Source organism: Crocodylus siamensis, chromosome 3 (assembly GCF_052110815.1).
Source record: "Crocodylus siamensis isolate JL-2025a chromosome 3, ASM5211081v1, whole genome shotgun sequence".
NCBI classification, from domain to species: domain Eukaryota; kingdom Metazoa; phylum Chordata; order Crocodylia; family Crocodylidae; genus Crocodylus; species Crocodylus siamensis.
Genome location: NC_143397.1, coordinates 6,927,107 through 6,941,910, shown reverse-complemented (window position 1 = coordinate 6,941,910; position 14,804 = coordinate 6,927,107).

The following is a 14,804-nucleotide window of genomic DNA, read 5'->3' as shown; positions in this document are numbered from 1 at the left end:
AAGATAAATGGCAGCCATGAAAGTATCATCAGAGTATTTTCAACCAAACTGCTGCATATTTCAAAGGCGCATTATCAAGGCAGTTTTCCGTTTGAGGGCCAGATGAATAACTTGTTCATCAGTGTAATAAAGCATGTTGGGCTCCATGTAAACATATATGATTTAGACCGAAATCAACAAGCAGTATCGCCAACTTGGTTAGCGATGAGGTTTGTCCAGGAAGAATCAGAGGTATAAATTACAGGGTGAAATTCAGGGAAGGTAAATGTAGGCAGTACTTTTCCAAAGTGAAATCTGTCAAATTGCCCAAGGGATGTAGTGGAAATTTCATCTACTTTGTACATTTCAGGCCAAATTTGATAAGAGGCCAACAAATTTATGCTTGCAGTGGTCTGCACACAAGCCCCTTGCATTTGGATGCATGAGAGACAACAGCACTGTACATGTGTAATCATCACTCCACCATCCAACGGCCCATGCAGATAACCTTTGCAGGAACATATGGACATTTCCGTGAACAGAAAATAGAGCCTGTGCCTTATGAAGCTAACTTCTGGAGCTTGCTAAGACTGTTTCAGTACCTCAGTAGATATGGGCCAGGCTAAATTATGGGTTTCCTTATGTCTTTTGAAAAAAGAAGAGGCCCCACTCTAAAGCATGTGCATCTGACTTCTGAATTTTATTACTTTCTGGTGTCATAATACAGTTGGTGAAAACAATTCAGAGAACAAAACCAAATTGGCATAAACCTTAAACAAGCCTAAGCACTGAAATGATGATCATGATAATATCAATAGTCCAAACAGCTCAGTGTCTTCTCCCTGAAATGAGGTTTCAGAGGAAGCTTCCAGGCCTAGAGTAGAAGCATATATATTGAATAATTTTCCTGGATCCTTACTATCTGAGGTAAACTTCAGCTTCTTCAGTTCCTTATCTCTGCTTCAGTGCTGAGGGAATTAAAAATAGTTGTCTCCTGTAGAGTCTCCTGTAGAGTGATTCAGAAACATGGTCAGGTGTATCCATAAGCTCCCTATACCTTCAGTGGGGACAGTTAGGGTCCCTGAAAGGTTAGCTAGAGGACCCTGGACAATAAGCATGGACTTGCCTACTTCGAGGTAATAGGAAACACTAAGAATAGGAGTGTTTCAGACTCTGGGAGTATAGGTTTGTGGCTCACAGGTTCACATTAGACACCTCTGTCCACCCAAAATCCAGAGCATTTCACTGTTTTCTGAGGGTTTTGTATTTTTGGTCCTTGGTTGCTCTTTTTTGTGTGTTTTCCTTTTAAACAGTCATTGGGTCAAACACAGAAAAAAACAGGGGGTCAGAACTAAAACCAGAACTCTCCCATCCCAGATGAGTGCCCGAGCTAGATATAAAGCCATGGTCCCTGTTGCTGCATTGTCTCTTGTCCCTATTGACTTGCAAATGCTTCTGCCCAGGGCTCTAGCTATCACAGCAAGGGGTAAAAGGGACCGCCTTTCAGTCCCAGTCCGTAGGAAAGACACTCTCTTCGGTGCTGAGAGATGTGGGTTTGAATCTCCTCAAGTCGAAGAGACTCTAGCATTAAAGCCTCCCACTTCCTTGGTGAATGATGTCACCTTACCACCCCTTGTACTTAAATAACAGCAATTGTAGGCATCTGACCAGGAAAGTCATTTTAAGTGCCTAGGGATATTTCTGCACCAAAATGTAGGCACTTACAAGGGTTTTATAACTGCTAGACCAGAGCTGGCCAGGATAAATTTATCCAACTTAGGCTTTTAAATTTCCCCAAGTCCCATTTAGGGGCCTAATTTACCAATTTAGATCTCACCCTGACTAGAAAGTAGATGACATTTCCACTGAATCAGTAGGCAAATCTGATACGTTTCACTTTAGCAAAATATTTTCTGCATTAACCTTCTCCAAATTTCATCCCATGTTTCTCTCTCTGCTACTCGCTGGGCAAACCTTGGAGCTAACCAAGCAGATGGTGGGATTAATTTTTGTCTGCATAATATAGACAGTCATATTTGCTATGCATTTTTACCCAACCGATGTGAATACCAGTAAAGCATGGTCATAATCAATAATGTCCGATTTTTTTTTTCTTGAATGATACTAAAGTCTTGATTCCAGTTACAGCTTGTTGCACAGATTTCCCTCATTTCCCTCAGGTAATCATGCACAGTGGTTGTGCCTATATGCACATTAATGTGCTTTAGCTAATGCGTATTAAATCTAGAACCTCCATTGTGACATAGTAGGAAGATGCACATTAACTAAAGAGCACGGGGCATTTATAGATGTGCTGGACTTCAGAAAAGCAGACTTAGACTCACTCAGGGAACTCTGACAATACGTTTTAAGAAGTCAAATTGAGGGATAGAGAGTCCAGGACAGCTGGTTGTACTTAAAAGAAACCTGACTGAGAGTGCTGGAACAAGCCATCCCAATGTACAGAAAGACTAGCAGGTACAGCAGAAGACCAGTTTGGCTTAGCAGGGAGCTCTTCAATAAACTAAATCACAAAAAGGAAGCTTGTTAGAAGTGGAAATTTGGGCAAATAACTAGGGAAGATTATAAGAGCATTGTTCGGGCATGCAGAGATGAAGTCAAGAAGACCAAAGCACAACTGGAGTTCCAGCTAGTAAGAGAGGTAAAAAGTAGCAAGAAGGGTTTGTACAAATAGGTCAGTAGCAAGAGAGGGATCAGGGAACATGTGGGTCACTTACTGAATGGGGGAAGCAGCCTTGTGACAGACAATACAGAAAAGGTTGAAGTGCTCATGACTTTTTCGCCTCTGTCTTCACAGGCAAAGTCAGCTCCCAAACTACTGCACCTGACAGCATATTTTGGGGAGGAGATGAACAGCAAACAGTAGTGAAAGAACAGGTGAGGGACTATTTAGAAAAGCTGGACATATACAAGTCCAGGGGGTTGGATGGGATACACCCGAGGGTCCTGAGGGAGTTGGCTGATGAGATTGCAGAGCCTTGGCCATCATCTTTGAAAACTCATGGCACTCAGGAAAGGTCCTGGATGATTGGAAAAGGGCAAACATATTGCCCATATTTAAGAAAGGGAAAAAGGAGGATCCAGAGAACTACAGACCAGTAAGCATCACTTTAGTCCCTGGAAAAATCACAGAGCAGATCCTCAAGGAATCCCATTTTTAAGCACTTGGAGAAGAGGGGAATTAGGAGCAGTCAGCATGGATTCCCCCAGGGTAAGTCCTGCCTGACCAACCTGATTGCCTTCTATGATGAGATGACAGGCTCTGTGGATGTGGGGAAACCAGTGGAGGTGGTGTACCTTGATTTTAGCATAGGCTTTTGATATGGTCTCCCACAACATTCTCACAGGCAAGCTAAGGAAGCACGTGCTGGATGAATGGACTGTAAAGTGGATAGAAAACTAGCTGGAACATCAGGCTTAGACAGTAGTAATCCATGGTTCAGTGCCTAGTTGGCAGCCAGTATCAAGTGAAGTGCCCAGGGTTGGTCCTAGTTTTGTTTAATGTCTTCATCAACCACCTGGAAAATGGGTTGGCGTGCACTCTCAGCAAGTCTGCAGATGACACCAATCTAGGGGGAGTAGTAGATATGCTGGAGGGTAGGGCTAGGATTCAGAGTGACCTAGGCAAATTAGAGGATTGTGTCAAAAGAAATCTCACAAAGTTCAACAAGGGCATGTGCAAAGTCCTGCACTTCAGACGGAGCAATCCCATGCACCAGTACAGGCTGGGGACTGACTGGCTGGGCAGCAGCTCTGCAGAAAAGGACTGGGGGTGACAGTGGACCATAAGCTGAATATGAGCCAGCAGTGTGCCCTTGCTGCCAAGAAGGCTAATGGCACCCTGGGCTACATTGCTAGGTGTGCTGCCAAGTAAAACACTGGAACAGGTTACCGAGAGAGGTAGTGGACTCTCCATCCTTGGAAGTTTTCAAGACCCAGATGGACAAAGCTTTGGCTGGGATGATGTAGCTGGGGCTGGTCCTGCTTTGAGCGGCGAGTTGGATTACATGGGACCTCCTGAGGCCCCTTCCTATCCTCATTTTCTATGATTCTGTGATTCGATGCTTTGTGAGATGAGGGTGGGGGATCCTTTAATTAGCTCAGCTCTCAGAGCCATGCTAATTAAAAGCGTCCAGAACATTGCATGTATCAGCATCCCTTCACTAAAAAAATGGCATCAGGGTGCTTTGAACTAAAACTCATCAAACCAGCTTTAATTTAAAGTGCCCAGCTGGCATTTTTCGCCATGGGGACACTGATACACATGTCACTGGAGTCTGCTGGAGCACAGTATTTACCACACTCCTGCAGACTCAATTAACTGAGTCTGCTCTGAAACACTGTAATTACATCAGAGCAGCTCCCCTGCATGGGTATTGGAGGCCATTGTTTTTAAGTGATGCTTAATGCACATTAGCCTATTTTAATGTGCATTAGCTAAATAGTGTTTTTTTAATGATGTTTAATGCACATTAAAATAGGATAATTTACATTAAAGTGCATGTGTAGATACAGCCTGAGGTACTAGGAAATTTGTATTATCCTGTCATTAACTGAAGAGCACCATTTTTTTAGTGATGCTTAATGCGCATTAGCCTATTTTAATGCACATTAGCTAAATAGCGTGGGCATTTTTTTTTGCATTCTCCCAATGCAGCGCAAGCTGCTTTTAATTAGCAAGCTGTGCTAATTAAAAGTGCCTATGTGTCATGTGTATCAGCAGTGCAGTGTGTCCCCACATGAGAAAATTGTGGCAGGGAACTTTGAACTAAAGCACATTAATTATGTTTTATTTCAAAGCACACCGCCACCGTTTTCTCAGCCCGGAGATGCGCTGTGCCACTGGTACATGCAAAGCTGCCAGAGTACCTCAATTTATGTGCTCCAGCAGACTCGATTAATCGAATCTGCTCTGACTTGCTGGATTTCTAACTCATCTCAGCAGGCTCCCCGCAAGTGGTCCATGTTTTTAGGGCTCCTATACACGAGCAGGGAGGCCGCTCCAATGCACTGCAATTACAGAGCATTGGAGCAGCCTTGATTAATGAAGTCTGCTGAAGTGTGATAACTACCGTGCTCCAGCAGACTTCAGTGTCACATGCATCAGTGTCCCTGCATTGAAAAATGGCAGCAGGGCACTTTAAAGCGCATTTAATGAGCTTTAGTTCAAAGTGCCCCACTGCCATTTTTCAGTGTGGAGACACTGATACATGTGACACTCCAGGCACTTTAATTAGCATGGCTCTCAGAGCTGCACTAATTAAAGCATCCCCTCTGGCTCCCAGAGCACATTATAAATACCCTTAGTGATGTTTTAATGCACATTAAAGTAGGTTAATGTGCATTAAAGCACACATGTAAATGTCCCATTGTTTTAAAAAGAAATCTTGAAGTGGTTTTACTCCTATTGCTGTTTCATTTGACCTTTATTGTCATCTTTCACATTACTTTTTGGGGCCAGATAGGGTGAGAAGTAGAAACAATGGTTTACTGCAGAAAAAAAGTTGTTTGAACAGTGTTGGGTTCAGTCCTATTCTCTGTTCCCCTGTGCAAATGGGCTGGAAAATACTCAGAGGTGTAACCAGCCAAATATGACTTCTCTTAGTCATCTGCATGGCATCAAAGATAAGACCAGACACTCATGGGGCCATTACTGGCTACACGATGCCTTGTACACATCTCCGCATTGAGAGGATCTCAGGGCAAGGAAGTCTAGATCACAGTTGCCGGAAGGTCTGGAAATCACCCGAGAGAGCCAAGTCATCCAAAATGTTGCAGAAAGCTTGAGTGACACACAATCCAAGGTCCAGGTAATAAAACCACCAAGAGGAATTAGGTCCCTCTGTTATCACCCTCACAACACACTGGCACTATTCCCACACATTTCCACCCCAGGCAGTCCCATTTCCAGTACGATCTAGTGCATCTATTTTCCTTTTCCTTTCAGAGTTTTGAATCTCCTCCTAACAATGAAGGGCAGTGACCTTTCCTTCCTTCATAAAAGCAAACGAGCATAATTTAAAGAGGAAGCTGGGGCAGCAAGGAAGGAAAGGAGGAGGGACATTTGATCCTAAATAAATGTGCTCATTTGGAAGTCCCTTGCCTGCCAAATGTGGAGAGAGCTCCTGTCGTCTCGGGTTTAGTTGGAGCTTTGGATTATCTCTGTTCAGGGTAATAAGTAAAAACCATGCAGTTGCTTTTCAAGGAACATTAGAAATTGTTCTAGAAAGGCCTTATTAGTTCTGCTTTTCCAGTTCTCAACAGTGTGACATTATGAACAATGATAGGTTTTACAGACTTAGTAAAATGTGTTATTGTCCTTGCTGACAAGCCCTGGCAAGATGCTGTGTATGTTTTCACAGAGCACAATGTCAAAACTTTCTCATACAAAGCTTGAGGACCTGCACAGAATAAGCTACAGCAGGCAGAGATTAGCAAATTCCCACTCTAGCTGTTCACAGATTTGCAACTTGTATATTCACTCGCAGGGGCGTCACGGTTATATATTGAGCATTCATAAATCACAAAGCTCCCTGGCCTTGTTATGGAAATATGACAATTCTGCTCAGCACCTGCTCCACCCTCTATTTCTGTCGCTTGTGAGAGTGACAGTGGGCTATAAATGTCTCCCCATGCTGGGGCCTTAGCGCCGATTCTGATGAAATGGAATGACCTTGGCCGAGATGATGTTTTTGATGTCGAGAGCTGGTCCCATTCTTCATGCAACACCAGCAGAGCTCTCAACCTGACTGACAGAAGTCAAATCTTTTTGTGGGAAACACAAAAGGGAAAGAAAAGAACGTTGTCTTTATTTTAATATTTCTTTTCCCAACCACAGAAGTTTTCCCGGGTAATTGCACGGCACAAATATTTATGAATGTCAGGCGGAGGAATTCTATAGCATTTGCTCAGAGAATACATCGCTTAATGAATTCTGCTGTGCACATGGGACTCGGGGCTTTAATGAATAGGTCACTGTGATTTCTAGAGATGGCTGTCACTTTGAGATATGAGAATCGTTTCTCTTTAGTGAAGAGGAGCTTGGATATGTGCATATTTAGGGGCTCGATTTCCCACAACTTTAGATCTTGCGAGAATGCTGCAGAGACAGGGCTAAAAGTTAGGCGATTTCCGGCGTCCTGTTAGTGAGAGTCTCAAAGAGCAGGACAGTACAAACAAACACACCAAAAAGGGAAGGGAAAAAAAAAAAAGGAAGAAAACATTTCCTCCTTCATATTTGTTACCTCTCCATTTCTGCTAGAGTATGGTAGGACTACAAATAACACAGTCAATATTTCTAATCCGTTCAGCTTCGTTGGTTCACTGAATGCATTTTCTTTTTCCTGATTTCATCCTGAGTCAAGGATTCAAGGATGCTTTTTAAAAGAATCCACAGCCTTTCACCTCTAGGTGACTATTTACATCTTTATTCCCATGACAGAAGCTGAGCAATCACTACTACCTGAAAACAACTGTGTCAAAGAACTTCATGGCAACTTTCAATTAACAATTGACAGAGGTGCACAATTTTATAATGAATTCATTAAAAATGACCATTAACATGGTATTGGAAAACAACTTTCACCATGCTGGCTGCTATGACCCGAATGGAGGGTGGAGTAACTGCAGTTCCTTTAAGTTACTGTTCAGATGTTTTGATAGGATAATATGTTTTGTCTCCTGCTACTACTCATACTAGTCCATTTTTGGGTGGGGGAGGGAGGGGGACTAGGACCTTCAGTCTTTACAGCTGCCAAAATAATACCTTATGCAAGCACAAAATGCATTTAAAAAGGCAAAATGAAGAAAAAGTGTTAGAGTTTTAGCTATCTTGGAACTCGCGAGGTGGTGCTCTTAGAGGTAGTCATTACAAATTTTCTTTGGCTGGCTTTCCAGGTAGCTGGGAACTGTTTGCTCTTAAACCAGGTGCAGGTGCTTTTAAAAAGAGCCAGAGTCTCAGTATTGATAAGAACTCCTTCAAACTGAAACTTAGTTTCAAATTTGAACTTCTGGTACCTGCTGAGTGCAAGACAGGATCCTACAGGAAGCATCTACACATGCATTAATGAACTTTTGTTAATGCATATTAAATCTAGTACCTCTGCACATTTATACACATAAATTTGTCTGCTCTGATGCACTGGCCATCCAGTGCATTGGAGCATGCTCAATTCATTGAGTATGCAGCGCGCGTGAGCTGATGTACCCAGCGCTGCATCACGTGCATTTGTATAAATGGCGAAATGCACATCAGGGCTAAGACAATGGCAGCAGTGCACTTTGAAACTAAAACAACTTCAACGTGTTTTAGTTCAAAAGCGCACTGCCACCATTTTCTCAGCACTGATGCGCATTTTGCCAGTTATACAAATGCACGTGATGCAACGCGGGGTGCTTTTAAAAGTGTTTGGCGCTGCATTGCATGCATGTGTGCATACACCCTCCACTGTGAGGTAAGAGGGAAATGCTCATTAGCCTGTCTTCATTTACTAAAAAAATTAATATCGGTCTTTATTATTGAAATGATTCACTACTCGTGGGTAGTTTTTGTGTTGCTTTACGAGACCAAATGTAAAGCACACACAATTGACTCAGGTCAGATATATTTTTAATAGTGTATTCCCCCCTATAAAATCACTTTTCTTCAAATTTGGAAATATCTTTTAAATTTAAGATTAAAAAAAAAAATCAAACCCACCATTTACTGAGTTTGATAGGATGATCTCATCATCTTTGTAAGTATGGGAGACTATAGATAATAGCTTCTAAGTGCTCACTGCACATAGCACAACCTAAAAAATAAAGGCAACATTTTTCAGCCAAGAAGCAGCAACAGATTTATTAAACCTTAAATTCAGTCAAGATCACTCCTAAAGGCAGTGTCTAGCCAGCAGTTAAAGGAACAATACTTACCCCAAGAAATGAGTAGTTTTCCATTCTTTTGTTTTTCAAGACCGTGTCAGGGCTGTACAAATAACGGATGTTTAAATATTTGTACCCAACAAACCAACCAAAAAAAATAATATTGGCGTCAACTATTTTTTTTTTCTTTCTATGCAACTTGAAAATGTTTTCTTAAACTTTCAAGCCATTTAACTTTTTTTTTACTTTTAAAGGAAAAAGAAGTTAATTTCAGAAAAGCAATATTATTCAGAAACACAAAATCGAATCATTTACTTTTCCTAGTATTTTCAGCCAAAAATATTCATTAAATTTGATTTAGATTTGAAGATAATGTTGTTCTTACTACATGCACCTGCCCTGCATTTTTCATGAATTCACTGTTTGCCAAATGCGCATGGTCCTTCTCAGGTCCAGAGCATGCTGACATATCTTGGGCCCAATTAATTACTATCTAGGCTTTCTGAGTCTACATTACCCCAAGACCTGTCCAGGTTTTCCAGTCAATCCCAGGTGTAATCAAAAGTATAATATCATAGACTCATAGAAATTAAGGGCTGAAAGGGATCTCAAGAGATCATTGAGTCCAACCACCCTGCTCTGGGCAGGAATCCAGATGAGATCAAATGATCCCGGCAAGGTGTCTCTCTTCTTGAGGATTTCCAAGGTTGGGCACTGCACCACCTCCTTGGGAAGTCTAGTCCAGATTCTGGTGACCCTGACCATGAAGAAGTTCTTCCTTACATCCAACCTGAACCATCCTCTAACAGTTTATAGCCATATGTCCTCCCCTTGGGCTCCCTAGAGAACAGTTTTTCTCCTAACTCTTGATATTCACCCCTTACATACTTATAGATAGCCACCAAGTCCCCCCTCAGTCTTCTCTTCCCCAGGCTGAACAGTCCCAGATCCCTTAGTCTTGAGATATCAGCTTTGTCCTCCAGGCCCTTAATCATTCGTGTGGCCCTTCTCTGGACCCTTTTGGGAGTCTCCATATCTTTTTTGAAGTGTGGCACCCAGAACTGGACACTGTACTGCAGTTGGGGTCTCACCAGTGCTGAGTAGAGTGAAAGTAGCACTTCCTTAGCCCTGCTCAGGACACATCAGCTAATACATCCCAGTATGCTATTAGCTTTGTTGACTACAGGGCTGCACTGGCGGCTCACGTTCATCCTACAATCAGCCCTAACCCTGAGGTCCCTTTCAGCCATCATGCTGGCCAGCACATTTCCTTCTGATATATGCATGTTGCTGGTTACCTCTCTCCAGATGAAGCACTCTGCATTTATCCTTATTGAACTGCATCAGGTTCTGCTCCACCCACCTTTCCAGCTTGGATCCACATCCTATCCCCTAGTGTGACCACTGTTCCCCATAACTTAGTATCATCTGCAAACTTGGCCAGCATGCTTTCCACATCCTCTTCTAAATCATTGATAAAGATATTAAACAGCATGAGGCCAAGAGCCAAACTTTGCAGGACACCACTGGGCACTTCCTGCCAAGATAATACAGAACCATCCACTAACACTCTCTGGGTTCGAACCCTTACCCAGTTACCAGCCCACTTGACTGTGGACTCTGGGTTTTTTTGTTTTTATTGTTTTGTTTCTTTGTTTTTGACTGTTTGGTTTTTTATGAGAGGGTTATGGGAGACCATATTGAAGGTCTTTTAAAAATCCAAGTATATGACATTGACTGCATTTCCTACATCTAAGCAGTTCATTACTTGATCATAGAAGGAGACAAGGTCAGTTGGACACAACCTGCCCACAGCAAAACCACGTTGGCTTTCCTTCATCATCATGTCTTCTGCCAGTCTCTCACAAATTAACTTCTTGGTGATTTTTTCCAAAATGTTAGCCGGTATAGAGGTCAAGCTAACTGGCTTATAGTTTTCTGGGCACCACATTGGCCACTTTCCAGTCTTCCAGGACCTCTCCTGAGCACCATGAGTCTTCAAATACTTTCAACAGCATTCCTGCAATGACTCCAACCAACTCCCTCAGCACTCTCAGGTTTAGTCCACCTGATCCTGCTGACATGAAGGCCTTCAGGCACTCCCTCACCAGTTTGACACTGACCACTGGTTGGCAGTTGCTCCCCCCCTGCCTCCCCTGCCCACATCACCCATCCAGATGTCCTGTCCCATTCTGCAAGGGCCCCACATTTCTGTTAGTCTTCCTCCTGGTCCTTAAAGAGGGACTTCCTACTGTCCTTGATTTTGGTCACCAACCTGATTTTGGTTGCTGCCCCTGCCTTCCTTACCCTCTTCCTACAAATGTGGGCTATACTTGTGTATTCCTCCTTGGTAACTATCCCTTGTATCATGCAGTATGATGCAGACTATTTTATGAAAGAGCTACTAGCTCTCCTATGAGAGAGATCTCACTACTGATGGTGAGAAGATACTTAGATCACAGGAAAGGATAGGACTACTGAAACCATCACCTGTCTAATTCAATCTTCCATGGGTTCTCATCCTTTTCTCAAGACCTGACATCCAGTGAAAATCCATGTAATAAATAAATCCAGAAACTATTAAACCTTATACCAATAGATGGTGATGTCTTTGCAAAGGTTTGTATAGCATGGGTTCATCTGGATGTTGACACAATTGTTTAAGTTCTTTGTTGCACAGACAAAGCCTGAATATATCCCTGAGGTCTGATTGTCATCATCCCAATGTCCTTCCCTCACACAGCACATAACACACACAGTTGTTCAGAAAGAATAATAGGAAATTGTTATCTTATCCAACCAACAGCCAAAATAAAATGTGGGGGGGAAGCATGGGATATTGCAGAATTGGAGCAGGAACCGGCCAGCTTCCACCTTTTTTTATGAGCAGTCACAGCCCTTGTTACGTGTTCTGGGACTGAAAATGGGAGCTCTCCTAACAAGGAAGAGCATCCATTTATGCCTGGGATCAGTGACTTTTGCCAGGATTGTGACCTGTTCTCTTGACCATTACCCTATAATTTAGACCTCTTTGGGGTGGACCAATATTGTTTTGCTTGTGTGCAGAAATGTAGGTGAAGTTTCCTAGGCTCAGCTGATAACTCGAACACATCCTCTTCAGCTTTTCCCACAGAGAATATTGCTTGGCTTCTGTCAGGTCCCAGAAAGCAGCTCACATTTTAAAGAAGAGCTTTTTTATTCAAATAAACACCAAACAATAACTGGCTTTCCAAAAGGGATGCTCCTTTAAAGTGACAGTGACATCCCATGCTTTAATCCACTCCCTTGACTCTTACAATAAAGTGACAAATGAAATCAGTGACTGTTGAGAAATAACTACTGCTCAGTTCAGTTGGATACGCACACGTGCATGTTTCTCTTGAGTAGGTTTATTCTTTAAGCAGGCATTCCTCAAAGTAACAGTGTCATATTGCAAATGTTATGAAAACAAGCCCTAATAAAATCAGAGAAAACCATATAGTCCATAAAATCGTAGAAAATGGTTTCTCAAAAATGATGGGAAATTCATCCAGGTCTTCTGCTGGTGTCATCTGGCTTAAGTCCATAGATGTCAGCTGAAGATCTAGTCTGAGAGCGTTAGATAGTGTTTTCATAGAGATACACTGCATTATTTTACAGTAATGGCTCTAAATTCAGATGCAAAAGACAGTGTTATCATTCTTGCAGTATGGAGCACCATAATATTATTTTCACTTTTATATTTCTTCCTGGTGTGCACAAAGTAAAGAATAATTAGTTTACTGACTAAGATTGAGTCTCAGCACAACATGATCTTCACAGGTCTCTCTGCAATCTGACTTATTAATGATGGACCTCATTCAGAAACATACGTCTGGAAGAAACTTAATGAATCATCAGGCCCTATCCTTGCTATTTCAGGCACCATGTCATGTCATTCCTTTCGTTACCTACTGAGCTCCATGTTAAAACCAGTTAGGATATTGGCCCTCATTACTCTCTTTAGAAGGTTGTTCTAGATCCTCATTGCTCAAATCGCTTCTAGTTTCCAGCCTAAATTTACACCTAGCCAACGCGTTCCCACTTATTTTTGTGTTAACACTGTTCATTAAATAAATCAATTTAGTTTTATATTACTGATCAGATGCTTCCTTCCCCTTGTCATTCTAGCAGGCCTTTTTCTCACCCATTCCAGTTTCAATGAGTCTTTTTCTGAGCAAGTGTGACTGGAATTGCACTCTGCATTTCAGAAGAATCAGCCTCATCAACGGCACTAACACTTTCCTAGCTCTACTCAAAATACTTCTCCTGGTCCATGCTAGGATAGCATTTGCCTTTTTTTCATGGCTACCTTGCACTGGTGGCACAAAGTCATCCTGGAATCAGCTAATGCACCACGGAGCTTCTCCTGCTCTGCCTGAATATAATTTCCAACAAAATTTGGAGAACGCAAAGGGCAGGTGTGGAAGTAAGAAATACAACCTATATTAGTGCTAATATAGAAAAGCTCCTTGGTGTTTCTCTTCCCCAGCAGCAGTGGGTGATCATTAATCTTTCGGGGATGTTATACAGCAGGTTTGCATAGCTATGGTATAAGAAGTGACTTAAAGTTACTACAATATGTGAATGTGACAAACTGCAAGCAAGTGACTGATCAATATATCCCTTTCCTGGAGGACTAACAGAGATGCATATAGCATCTCCTCCAGCTTGTGACTGGTTATCAAACTCAATCATAGACCGTAATTGTGCTAGTCTCTGTATGAGGGGAAGAGAGGGAGAAAGAACATCTTCGGCCAAAGATGATGCATCCAAGGAGGGTTGAACTGGCTGAGTTCAGTGGAGCTATGTAGACTTACACCACCTGAGAATCTGTCCTTTTATTTCTGAACAAACCCTCTAATTAGCTGAGGGCATGACACGACATGTAGCAGCTTCTGAAAACAGTCTTTCTCCAAATAAGTCATTCCTGCCGGGTTTTGCCACAGTCCTGCCATACGAGGTAAGTTGAAGAGGCATCTTTCATACAAACAAAGAAATGTGAATCTTTGCCTGAAAAACACTAAAATGACAGGAATTTTTATGCCTCTGACATGCTACATTTTGAGGAGGTTGAATAATACATTAAACTAGATTGGGAATGTTTGGGGGAATAGCACTGAAGATTTGCTATTATTTGAAAGGTTGTATTAATCGTGGTCCAAGAGGACTGAGTTGGCTATTAGACATTTTTTTTCTTTTTTTCCAAGCAAAGGGCTTCAAACATTTTCTTTTATACCAGCATACAGCAGGAATGAGTCCAGTGAAGTCCACAGGGTCACACTGCTGTAGAAGTAGACTAAGGGCTTGTCTATACAGGAAAGTTTTTAACTAAGTCATAGATTTACAAATGCACTAGCTACTCTGCATTTAGTCCATGTGTAGATATTTCATAGATTTTCAGGGTCAGAAGGGATCTCAGCAGATCGAGTCCAACCCTCTGCCCTCATAGGAAAGAGTGCTGAGGTCAGATGGCTCCAGCCAGATGCATACCCAGGCTCCTCTTAAAGACCCGATCTTGTGGCTGTCTCCAAACTAATTGGGGGCGGGGGGGAGTAGGGGTCAGCAGGGAATAGGGGATACTTCGTTTACCAGTGTGCCCCTCAGGGTTACTAGAAACAATGGCCATAAGCTGAAGGAGAGTAGCTTTAGACTGGACATCAGGAAGAAATTCTTTACAGTGAGGGTTGCCAAGCTGATTTCCTGCCCTGCGGGTGGGGGGCTGGACTCAATGATCTTTGAGACCCCTTCCAGCCCTAATGTCTATGAAATCTATGAAATCTATGAAAGTATGGAAGGGGCTTCCAAGGGAGGTGGTGCTTCCCCCTACCTTGAAGGTGTTCAAAAGGAGATTAGACAAGCACCTGGCTGGGGTTACTTGATCCCAGCGCTCCTTCCTGCCCAGGGCAGGGGGTCAGACTCAA